Genomic DNA, 10,584 nt, shown 5'->3' with positions numbered 1-10,584 from the left:
TAGTTTCGGTTAATACTCCCTCCGTTCCTCAATATAAGGTGTATTATTTTTTCAAAAAGTCAAACTTCTCTAAGTTTGACCAAGTTTATAGACAAAAATATCAATATATAGAATACCAAATCATTATCACTAGATTCATCCTGAACTATATTTTTACATTTTATATATTTAGTATTATAAATCTTTATATATTTTGCTGTAAAGTTGGTCAAACATAGACAACAGTTGACTTTTTGAAAAACTAATACACCTTATATTTAGGAACGGAGGGAGTAGCTTGATTCCGGCTGTTATCGAATGGACGAAGCAAAATCCAGATGAAATGGTATCGGACTTTCCCCTTGCGAGCTACGTCGGAATAAGTCAAAGAACATCGCACCAGTACCTGCTCATGCAACCACACCTGCTCATCCACAGTTGCTTCAGCTCGCATCTTTGTGTTGCTGCTACTAAGGATAAAACGACGGGGTTTATTCATATTAATCGACTTTACTTTGTGTACATCATGTCATTGTTCTCCAAGCATTACCCTATTTTTACTTAATACGTAGAGAGACAAGCATAGAAGTGCTCTTGAAGTGGAGTAATAGTAATAGGTGCAGGTAGGAGTCAGCCTATTTGCTTATGGACGTGATGCCTATATACACATGATCATTGTCGTGAAAATCGCATAATTATTCGATGTTCTATCAATTGCCTAACAGTAATTTGTTTACCCACCATATGCCTTTGCCATGAGAGATGCCACTAGGGAACACTACGGTCCCAGGTCTATTCACTTATATATTTACAAACGCTACTACTACCTTGCTGCCATTATTTGTGTTTTATTTTATTTTGCAATTTACAATTGTCAACAATTATCTACACACCTCAGTTGCTTGCAAATAACGAGATCAAGGGGATTGACAACCCTCTTGTCCGCGTTGGGTGCAAGTTGTTTGTTTCTTTGTGTGTAGTCGCTGAAGATGGTTGATGATTTGTATTCCTATTGGTTCGATAAACCTTGGTTTTATAACTGAGGGAAATACTTACCCGCATTATGCTGCGATAACCCGTTCCTCTTCACGAAAAACCCAGCGCAGATCATAGTCATCATACTCCCAGTGGTATGTTTTTGTCCATTAGGTGACATGTTACTCCCAATGGTATGTCACTGTCCATTAGGTGACCGTTATTCCCAATGGTATGTTACTGTCCATTAGGTGATTGTCACTCCCAATGGTATGTTACTGTCCATTAGGTGACATGTTACTCCCAATGGTATGTCACTATCCATTAAGTACATGTTAGTACCAATGGTATGTTACTGTCCATTATGTGCATGTTACTCCCAATGGTATGTTACTGTTACTACCAGCGGCGGTGGAAAGCTGAAGAGGAGGAAGTGGGTATTCCTCCGGTGTAGTGGTGCAAGTGTGAGTCCATTTGCCTGGGCAGAGAGCCGTGCGACAATGCAAGCCAATGACATTGCCGGAGAGTAATTAATGCGCATCAGTTCCGCATGTAAAACTTTGACTCTGGAATGAAGCTTGTCTCACACGATAGGACAACATCTTGTTGCATTGGGCGGTGACCATCTTCAATAGATGATGTAGATGTATAAATAAAACATTTTTACAGTTTCAACGCAGAAAACGCTGCTCCAATAGATGATGTTGATGTATAAATAACACATTTTTAGAGTTTCAAGGCAGAAAACGATGGTCCAATAGATGATGTACATGTATAAATAACACATTTTTACAGTTTCAAGGCAAAAAACGTTGCTCCAATAGATGAAGTAGATGTATAAATAACACCTTTTTATGGTTTCAAGGCAGGAAACACTGCTCCTAGACGATGCACATGTATAAATAACAGTTTTTTTACAGTTTCAAGGCAGAAAATGTTGCTCCAATAGATGATGTACATGTAAAAACAATTATATAACACCCTCCCAGTGATGTCCATAGATGTGCCCATGTCAGGCTTGAGCAGATCATGAGATACAATCGTGATTGGGATAGGCTCATTTTCATATTCCGCATTATTGCCTAAAATTGCTTCACCGTCACCTGCACCTATTTGTCCTCATCCACATTACATGTCCATGATGAGCTGCATCATGACGTCGCGCTTTCATCTCCCAGCTACTTTCAACATCCTGCTGCCACCTGCACCTCTAGCTTTCGGGTTGAGCGAGTGCTTGCCACAGTACATGCCGATGATGAGCTGCATCATGAGCGCGACAAGATGAGGTCACTGATGGGCTTTAGAAAGCCAATGAGCATGTTCAACAACAGCTGTCCGAATCCAAAATCCTATTTCCGAAAGCCAATGAGCATAGTAAGAATGTTGAGCATCATCTCTCGAAATCCAAGAAGCATCACATTGAAGAACTTCAGAAAGTATATTAGCATGGCGTACAAAATTTGAGTTGATTTCGAGGAAGTCGAAAAAATCACTTGCCTACAAAAACTGGTCGACGCGGAGGAGGCCGCCGACTACCACCGACAATACATGTCCCTGATGAGATGCATCATGACGTCGCGCTTTCATCTCCCAGCTGCTTTCAACATCCTACTGCCACCTGCACGAGAGGAACGTCGTTGCTGATATATGTTCTCTGATCTTTCTGCACGAGAACAAACCAGACCCAATTGTTCATGGAGATCTTATAAATGCGAATAGGAGCGGCTTGACGCGGAGGAGGCCGCCGACTGACGCAGTGTCTGGAGCAGGAGCGGCTTGACGCAGAGGAGGCCGCCGACTGCCGCGTGTCTGGAGCAGGACCGGATCGATGCAAAGGAGGCGGCCGACTACCGCCGTTTCTGGTACCTAGGTTTGTCCGACTACCACCGTGTTTGGGACCAGAGGCATTTGGTTTACATCGAGACTTTTGAACATTGAGATTTGTTGGGTCACGGAGGCGAATTGCCCTTAAATCTTTTGCGACTGAGATTGTAAAGAAATCCCCCAATCATGTATTCAGTGCCTTAGCAATTTTCAACCGAGATTGCAAAGAAATCCACCAATTCTGTATTCAGTGCCTTAGCAATGGATGGCATCGACGCGGAGGAGGCCGCCGACTATCGCCATGTCTGGGACCTAGGCCAATGAGCATGTTCAACAACAGCTATCCGAATCCAAAAGGCATCATATTGAGGAACTTCAGAAAGCCAATGAGCATAGTAAGAATGTTGAGCATCAGCTCTCGGAATCCAAAACCGTCACTTTTTTTTCTAAATGAACATTTTTTGAAACTTCAAAAAAATTGAAAATGTGAACATCTCACTGTGAGGTACTAAACGAATTCCACTTATGGAAGATCGTCTTGCTCGATGAAGATTTCTGCTGATCATTCTCCAATTCAATGTTTCCCTTTTTGCCGGCATTCCAGTCTCTGGACTGAGACCACCCACCAGATGCTCAAGCTGTGGTTCTAGGTTAGTACAGAGACACCGGGAGCTCATCCCCAACCTTAGTATCTGTTCTGCCATTCAGGAATGGATCTAACAGCAGTAATAATCACATTAGTATCTGTTCTGCCATTCAGGAATGGATCTAACATCAGTAATAATCACCACATATATCACTACAGCGTGTCGGTGCCTGGTGTACACTGAGTTGCTGTAGCCGTAATAATCACCGCAGATATCCACGTCGCCTGCGACTCTGATTCTTATCAGCAAGGTGCGAATAAGTTCCTCTCTCCGTCCCTGTGTGATCCTAGAGTGCCAAACCTGCTGCAGACAGTTGACATGTTTACTGCATATGTATTCAGCGCCTTAGCAATTTGCAACCGAGATTGCAAAGAAATCCCCCAATTCTGTATTCAGTGCCTTAGCAATGGATGGCATCGACGCGGAGGAGGCCGCTGACTACCACCGAAAGTACATGTCCATGATGAGATGCATCATGACGTCGCGCTTTCATCTCCCAGCTACTTTCAACATCCTGCTACCACCTGTCGTTGCTGAGATATGTTCTCTCATCTTTCTGCACGAGAACAAACAAGACCCAATTGTTCATGGAGATCTTATAAATGCGAACATGAGCGGCTCGACGTGGAAGAGGTCGCCGACTACTGTAGTGTCTGGAGCAAGAGCGGCAAGACGCGGAGGAGGCCGCTGACTACCGCCGTGTCTTGAGCAGGAGCGGATCGATGCGGAGGAGGCCGCCGGCTACCGCCATCTATGGTACCTAGGTTTGTCCGACTACCGCCGTGTTTGAGACAAAAGGCATTTGGTTTACATCGAGACTTTTGAACATTGAGATTTGTTGGGTCGCGGAGGCGAATTGCCCTTAAATCTTTTGCGATCGAGATTGCAAAGAAATCCCCCAATTATGTATTCAGTGCCTAAGCAATTTGCAACCGAGATTGCAAAGAAATCCCCCAATTCTGTATTTAGTGCCTTAGCAATGGATGCCATCAACGCGGAGGAGGCCGCCGACTACCGTCGTGTCTAGGACCTAGTTCAACTAGAGTTGCAGCAAGTTAAAGCGCGACAAGATGAGGTCACTTATGGGCTTCAGAAAGCCAATGAGCATGTTCAACAGCAGTTATTCGAATCCAAAAGGCGTCACATTGAGGAACTTCAGAAAGCCAATGAGCATAGTAAGAATGTTGAGCATCAGCTCTCGGAATCCAAAAAGCGTCACATTGAAGAACTTCAGAAAGCATATTAGCATGGTGTACAAAATTTGAGTTGATTCCGAGGAAGTCGAAAAAATCACTTGCCTACAAGAACTGGTTTAAGTGAGACAAAACGGTCCTTCCCTAAGCTTGCGAGTTTTTGACCATCTCTAAATTATCCCAAATTTGTCTCACATGGTGGCATGTAGGTCATAAAAAGGATTATCAGAGAGTTTCCCTCCGTTGTGTTGGTGTCCCACATGTGATTTGCCACAGTACATGTCCATGAACCACCGTCTGAGTGCGCGTGATGTTTTTACCCTCCTCGTTCATAACACGACGGCTTTCGGGTCAAGCGAGTGCTTGCCACAGTACATGTCCATGATGAGCTGCATCATCACGTTGCACTTTCATCTCCCAGCTACCTTCAACATCCTGCTGCCACCTGCACCTCTAGCTTTCGGTTCGAGCGAGTGCTTTCCACAGTACATGCCGATGATGAGCTGCATCATGTCGTCACGCTTGACGCAGAAGAGGTCATCGTATAAATGTGCAGCTAGAGCTAGGTGACATCATTGCTGAGATATGTTCTCTGATATTTCTGCACGAGAACAAACCAGACCCAATTGTTCATGGAGATCTTAAGCCCACCAACATTCTCCTTGATGCTAACTTAGTCAGCAAACTTAGTGGCTTCGGTATCTCTCATCTATTAAACGAACCTAAGAGCAAAAGCACCAAGCAGCCTATGGAGGACCCTACATACATTGACCCAGAATATCTTGCCACTCCGAAGATTACACCTCACTGTGAGGTTCTGAACGAATTCCACTTATGGAAGTTCGTCTTGCTCATGCGCAGATGGAGATTTCTACTGATCATTCCCCAATTCAGTGTTTCCCTTTTTGCCGGCATTCCAGTCTGTGGCCTTTCTGCACGAGAACAAACCAGACCCGATTGTTCATGGAGATCTTAAGCCCACCAACATTCTCCTTGATGCTAACTTAGTCAGCAAACTTAGTGGCTTCGATATCTCTCAACTATTAAACAAACCTAAGAACACAATGGCTTTCAGGTCGAGCGAGTGCTTGCCACCGTACATGTCCATGATGAGCTGCATCATGACGTCGCAGTTTCATCTCCCAGCTACTTCCAACATCCTGCTGCCACCTGCACCTCTAGCTTTCGGGGTGAGCGAGTGCTTGCCACAGTACATGCCCATGATGAGCTGCATGATGATGTCATGCTTGATGCAGAAGAAGTCATCGTATAAATGTGCAGCTAGAGCTAGGTGACATCATTGCTGAGATATGTTCTCTGATCTTTCTGCACGAGAACAAACCAGACCCAATTGTTCATGGAGATCTTAAGCCCACCAACCATCTCCTTGATGCTAACTTAGTCAGCAAACTTAGTGGCTCCAGTATCTCTCATCTAGTAAACGAACCTAAGAGCAAAAGCACCAAGCAGCCTATGGAGGACCCTACATACATAGACCCAGAATATCTTGCCACTTGGAAGATTAGACCTCATTGTGTTGCACATTGTTTTTATCTTTGGAGGAATTCCCAATCCCCAACCACAGAGACACGCCGCCGCCCGCCATTGCTACACCTCGCTCCCCCACTCACCGCCACCTGAACTCCCCGCTGCCGCCAATCATCCTCCCTCCTCTGGCAAGGCTATCGCGTCTTCATGGCACCTTCCCTGCTCTGTCTGTTCGCTCGTGAGGTTGGAGCACCGACACCTGCCGCATTCTGGGTTGGCCGCCTTAATCTCAACTTTTGTATTCCAGAGGTCACATCGGTACACAGAGACAAACCCACATTCTCTAATCTTGAGTGAACCGCTGAAATTTTCTGTTGCGCGCTCTAGTTCAGATGGCAAAAACAGGCAGGGCATCGCCGTACTTGTTCTTCAGTGTAATTTTTCAACCTCTTTGAGTGTAGTACCACGTTCTTTTAGCAAATGGTCATGTTTGGACTGAAGCTGGTTACAACGCTCTTTTGATTCCAAGAGTTGATGTCGAACATTATCACCATGCTAATTTGCTTTCTGAAGTTCTTCAATGTAACACTTTTTGGATTCCGAGAGCTGATGCTCAACATACCTCTTGTGCAAATTGTGAGCGTCCTTGCAAATCATCAGGTCTGATCACCTTAATCTCAACTTTTTTATTCCGAAGGTCACATCGGTACACAGAGACAAACCCACATTCGCTGATCTTGAGTGAATGATGTCTATTACACAACCTTCTTCTTGTAGACATTGTTGGGCCTCCAAGTTCATAGGTTTGTAGGACAATAGCAAATTGCCCTCAAGTGGATGACCTAAGGTTTATCAATCCGTGGGAGGCATAGGATGAAGATGGTCTCTCTCAAACAATCCTGCAACCAAATAACAAAGAGTCTCTTGTGTCCACAACACACCCAATACAATGGTAAATTGTATAGGTGCACTAGTTCAGCGAAGAAATGGTGATACAAGTGCAATATGGATGGTAGATATATGTTTTTGTAATCTGAAAACATAAAAACAGCAAGGTAGCAAGTGGTAAAAGTGAGCTAAAACGGTATTGCAATGCTTGAAAACAAGGCCTAGGGTTCATACTTTCACTATTGCAAGTTCTCTCAACAATGATAACATAATTAGATCATATAACAATCCCTCAACATGCAACAAAGAGTCACTCCAAAGTCACTAATAGCGAACAACAAACGAAGAGATTATTGTAGGGTACGAAACCACCTCAAAGTTATTCTTTCCGATCAACCCATTGGGCTATTCCTATAAGTGTCAGAAACAACCCTAGAGTTCGTAGTAAAATAACACCTTAAGACATAAATCAACCAAAACCCTAATGTCACCTAGATACTCCAATGTCACCTCAAGTATCCGCGGGTATGATTATATGATATGCATCACACAATTTTAGATTCATCTATTCAACCAACACAAAGAACTTCAAAGAGTGCCCCAAAGTTTCTACCAGAGAGTCAAGACGAAAACGTGTGCCAACCCCGATGCATAGATTCCCAAGGTCACGGAACCCGCAAGTTGATCAAAACAACATACATCAACTGGATCACATGAATATCCCATTGTCACCACAGATAAGGACGACAAGACATACATCAAGTGTTCTTAAATCCTTCAAGACTCAATCTGATAAGATAACTTCAAAGGGAAAACTCAATCCATTACAAGAGAGTAGAGGGGGAGAAACATCATAAGATCCTACTATAATAGCAAAGCTCGCGATACATCAAGATCGTGCCATATAAAGAACACAAGAGAGAGAGAGAGAGATCAAACACATAGCTACGGGTACATACCCTCAGCCCCGAGAATGAACTACTCCCTCCTCATCATGGAAAACACCAGGATGATGAAGATGGCCACCGGTGATGATTCCCCCCTCCGGCAGGGTGCCGGAATAGGGTCCTGATTGATTTTTGGTGGCTACAGAGGCTTGCGGGAGCGGAACTCCCGATCTAGGTTTATTTTTGGGAATTTGTATTTATAGGAATTTTTGGCATCGGCCTCACGTCAGGGGGGTCTCCAAGTCATCCACGAGATAGGGGAGCGCGCTCAGGGGGGTAGGGCACGCCCTCCACCCTCGTGGATGGCTCGGGACTCTTCTGGCCCAACTCTTTTACTCCGGGGGCTTATTTTGGTCCATACAAAATCATCAAAAATTGGCACGTCAATTGGACTCCGTTTGGTATTCCTTTTCTGTAAAACTCAAAAACAAGGAAAAAAACTGGCACTGGGCTCTAGGTTAATAGGTTAATCCCAAAAATCATATAAAACAACATATAAAACATCCAAGATTGATAATATAATAGCATGGAACACTAAAAAATTGTAGATATCTTGGAGATGTATCAAGCATCCCCAAACTTAATTTATTCTCATCCTCGAGTAGGTAAATGATAAAATCAGAATTTTTGATGTGGAATGCTACCTAACATGTTTATCAATGTAATCTTCTTTATTGTGGCAAGAATATTCAGATCCATAAGATTCAAAACAAAATGTTAATATTGACATGAAAACAATAATACTTCAAGCATACTAACAAAGCAATCATGTCTTCTCTCAAAATAACATGGCCAAAGCAAGCTATCCCTACAAAATCATATAGTCTGGCTATGCTCTATCTTCATCACACAAAATACTTAAATCATGCACAACCCCGATGACAAGCCAAGCAATTGTTTCATACTTTTGATGTTCTCAAACTTTTTCAATCTTCACGCAATAGATGAGCGTGAGCCATGGACATAACACTATAGGTGGAATAGAATGGTGGTTGTGGAGAAGACAAAAAGAGGAAGAAGATAGTCTCACATCAACTAGGCGTATCAACGGGCTATGAAGTTGCCCATCAATAGATATCAATGTGAGTGAGTAGGGATTGCCATGCAACAGATGCACTAGAGCTATAAGTGTATGAAAGCTCAAAAATAAACTAAGTGGGTGTGCATCCAACTCGCTTGCTCATGAAGACCTAGGGCATTTTGAGGAAGCCCATCATTGGAATAAACAAGCCAAGATCTATAATGAAAAATTCCCACTAGTATATGAAAGTGACAACATAGGAGACTCTCTATTATGAAGATCATGGTGCTACTTTGAAGCACAAGTGTGGTAAAAGGATAGTAGCATTGCCCCTTCTCCCTTTTTCTCTCATTTTTTGGGCCTTATCCTTTTTTTGGCCCCTCTTTTTTTTCATCCAGAGTCTCATCCCGACTTGTGGGGGAATCATAGTCTCCATCATCCTTTCCTCACTGGGACAATGCTCTAATAATGAAGATCATCACACTTTTATTTACTTACAACTCAAGAATTATAACTCGATACTTAGAATAAAATATGACTCTATATGAATGCCTCCGGTGGTGTACCGGGATGTGCAATAAACCAAGAGTGACATGTATGAAAGAATTATGAACGGTGGCTTTGCCAAAAATACGATGTCAACTACATGATCATGCAAAGCAATATGACAATGATGGAGCATGCCATAATAAACGGAACGGTGGAAAGTTGCATGGCAATATATCTCGGAATGGCTATGGAAATGCCATAATAGGTAGGTATGGTGGCTGTTTTGAGGAAGGTATATGGTGGGTGTATGGTACCGGTGAAAGTTAAGCGGCACAAGAGAGGCTAGCAATGGTGGAAGGGTGAGAGTGCGTATAATCCATGGACTCAACATTAGTCATAAAGAACTCACATACTTATTGCAAAAATCTATTAGTTATCGAAACTAAGTACTACGTGCATGCTCCTAGGGGGATAGATTGGTAGGAAAAGACCATCGCTCATCCCCGACCGCCACTCATAAGGAAGACAATCAAAAAATAAATCATGCTCCGACTTCATCACATAACGGTTCACCATACGTGCATGCTACGGGAATCACAAACTTTAACACAAGTATCTCTCAAATTCACAACTACTCAACTAGCATGACTCTAATATCACCATCTTCATATCTCCAAACAATCATAAGGAATCAAACTTCTCATAGTATTCAATGCACTTTATATGGAAGTTTTTATTATATCCCTCTTGGATACCCATCATATTAGGACTAGTTTTATAACCCAAGCAAATTACCATGCTGTCTAAGACTCTCAAAATAATATAATTGAAGCATGAGATTTCATCTATTTCTTCAAAATAACACCACCGTCGTGCTCTAAAAGGATATAAGTGAATCACTAGAGCAAATGACAAATTACTCCAAAAGATATAAGTGAAGATCAATGAGTAGTCGAAGAATTATGTAACTATGTGAAGACTCTCTAACATTTAAGAATTTCAAATCTTGGGATTTTATTCAAACAGAAAGCAAAATAAAATAAAATAAAATGACGCTCCAAGTAGGACATATATCATGTGGTGAATAAAAATATAGCTCCAAGTAAGGTTACCGATGAACGAAGAGGAAAGAG

Source organism: Triticum aestivum, chromosome 7B (assembly GCF_018294505.1).
Source record: "Triticum aestivum cultivar Chinese Spring chromosome 7B, IWGSC CS RefSeq v2.1, whole genome shotgun sequence".
Taxonomy (NCBI): Eukaryota; Viridiplantae; Streptophyta; class Magnoliopsida; order Poales; family Poaceae; genus Triticum; species Triticum aestivum.
The sequence above is the reverse complement of the archived record's forward strand: the minus strand, read 5'-3'. Positions refer to the sequence as shown.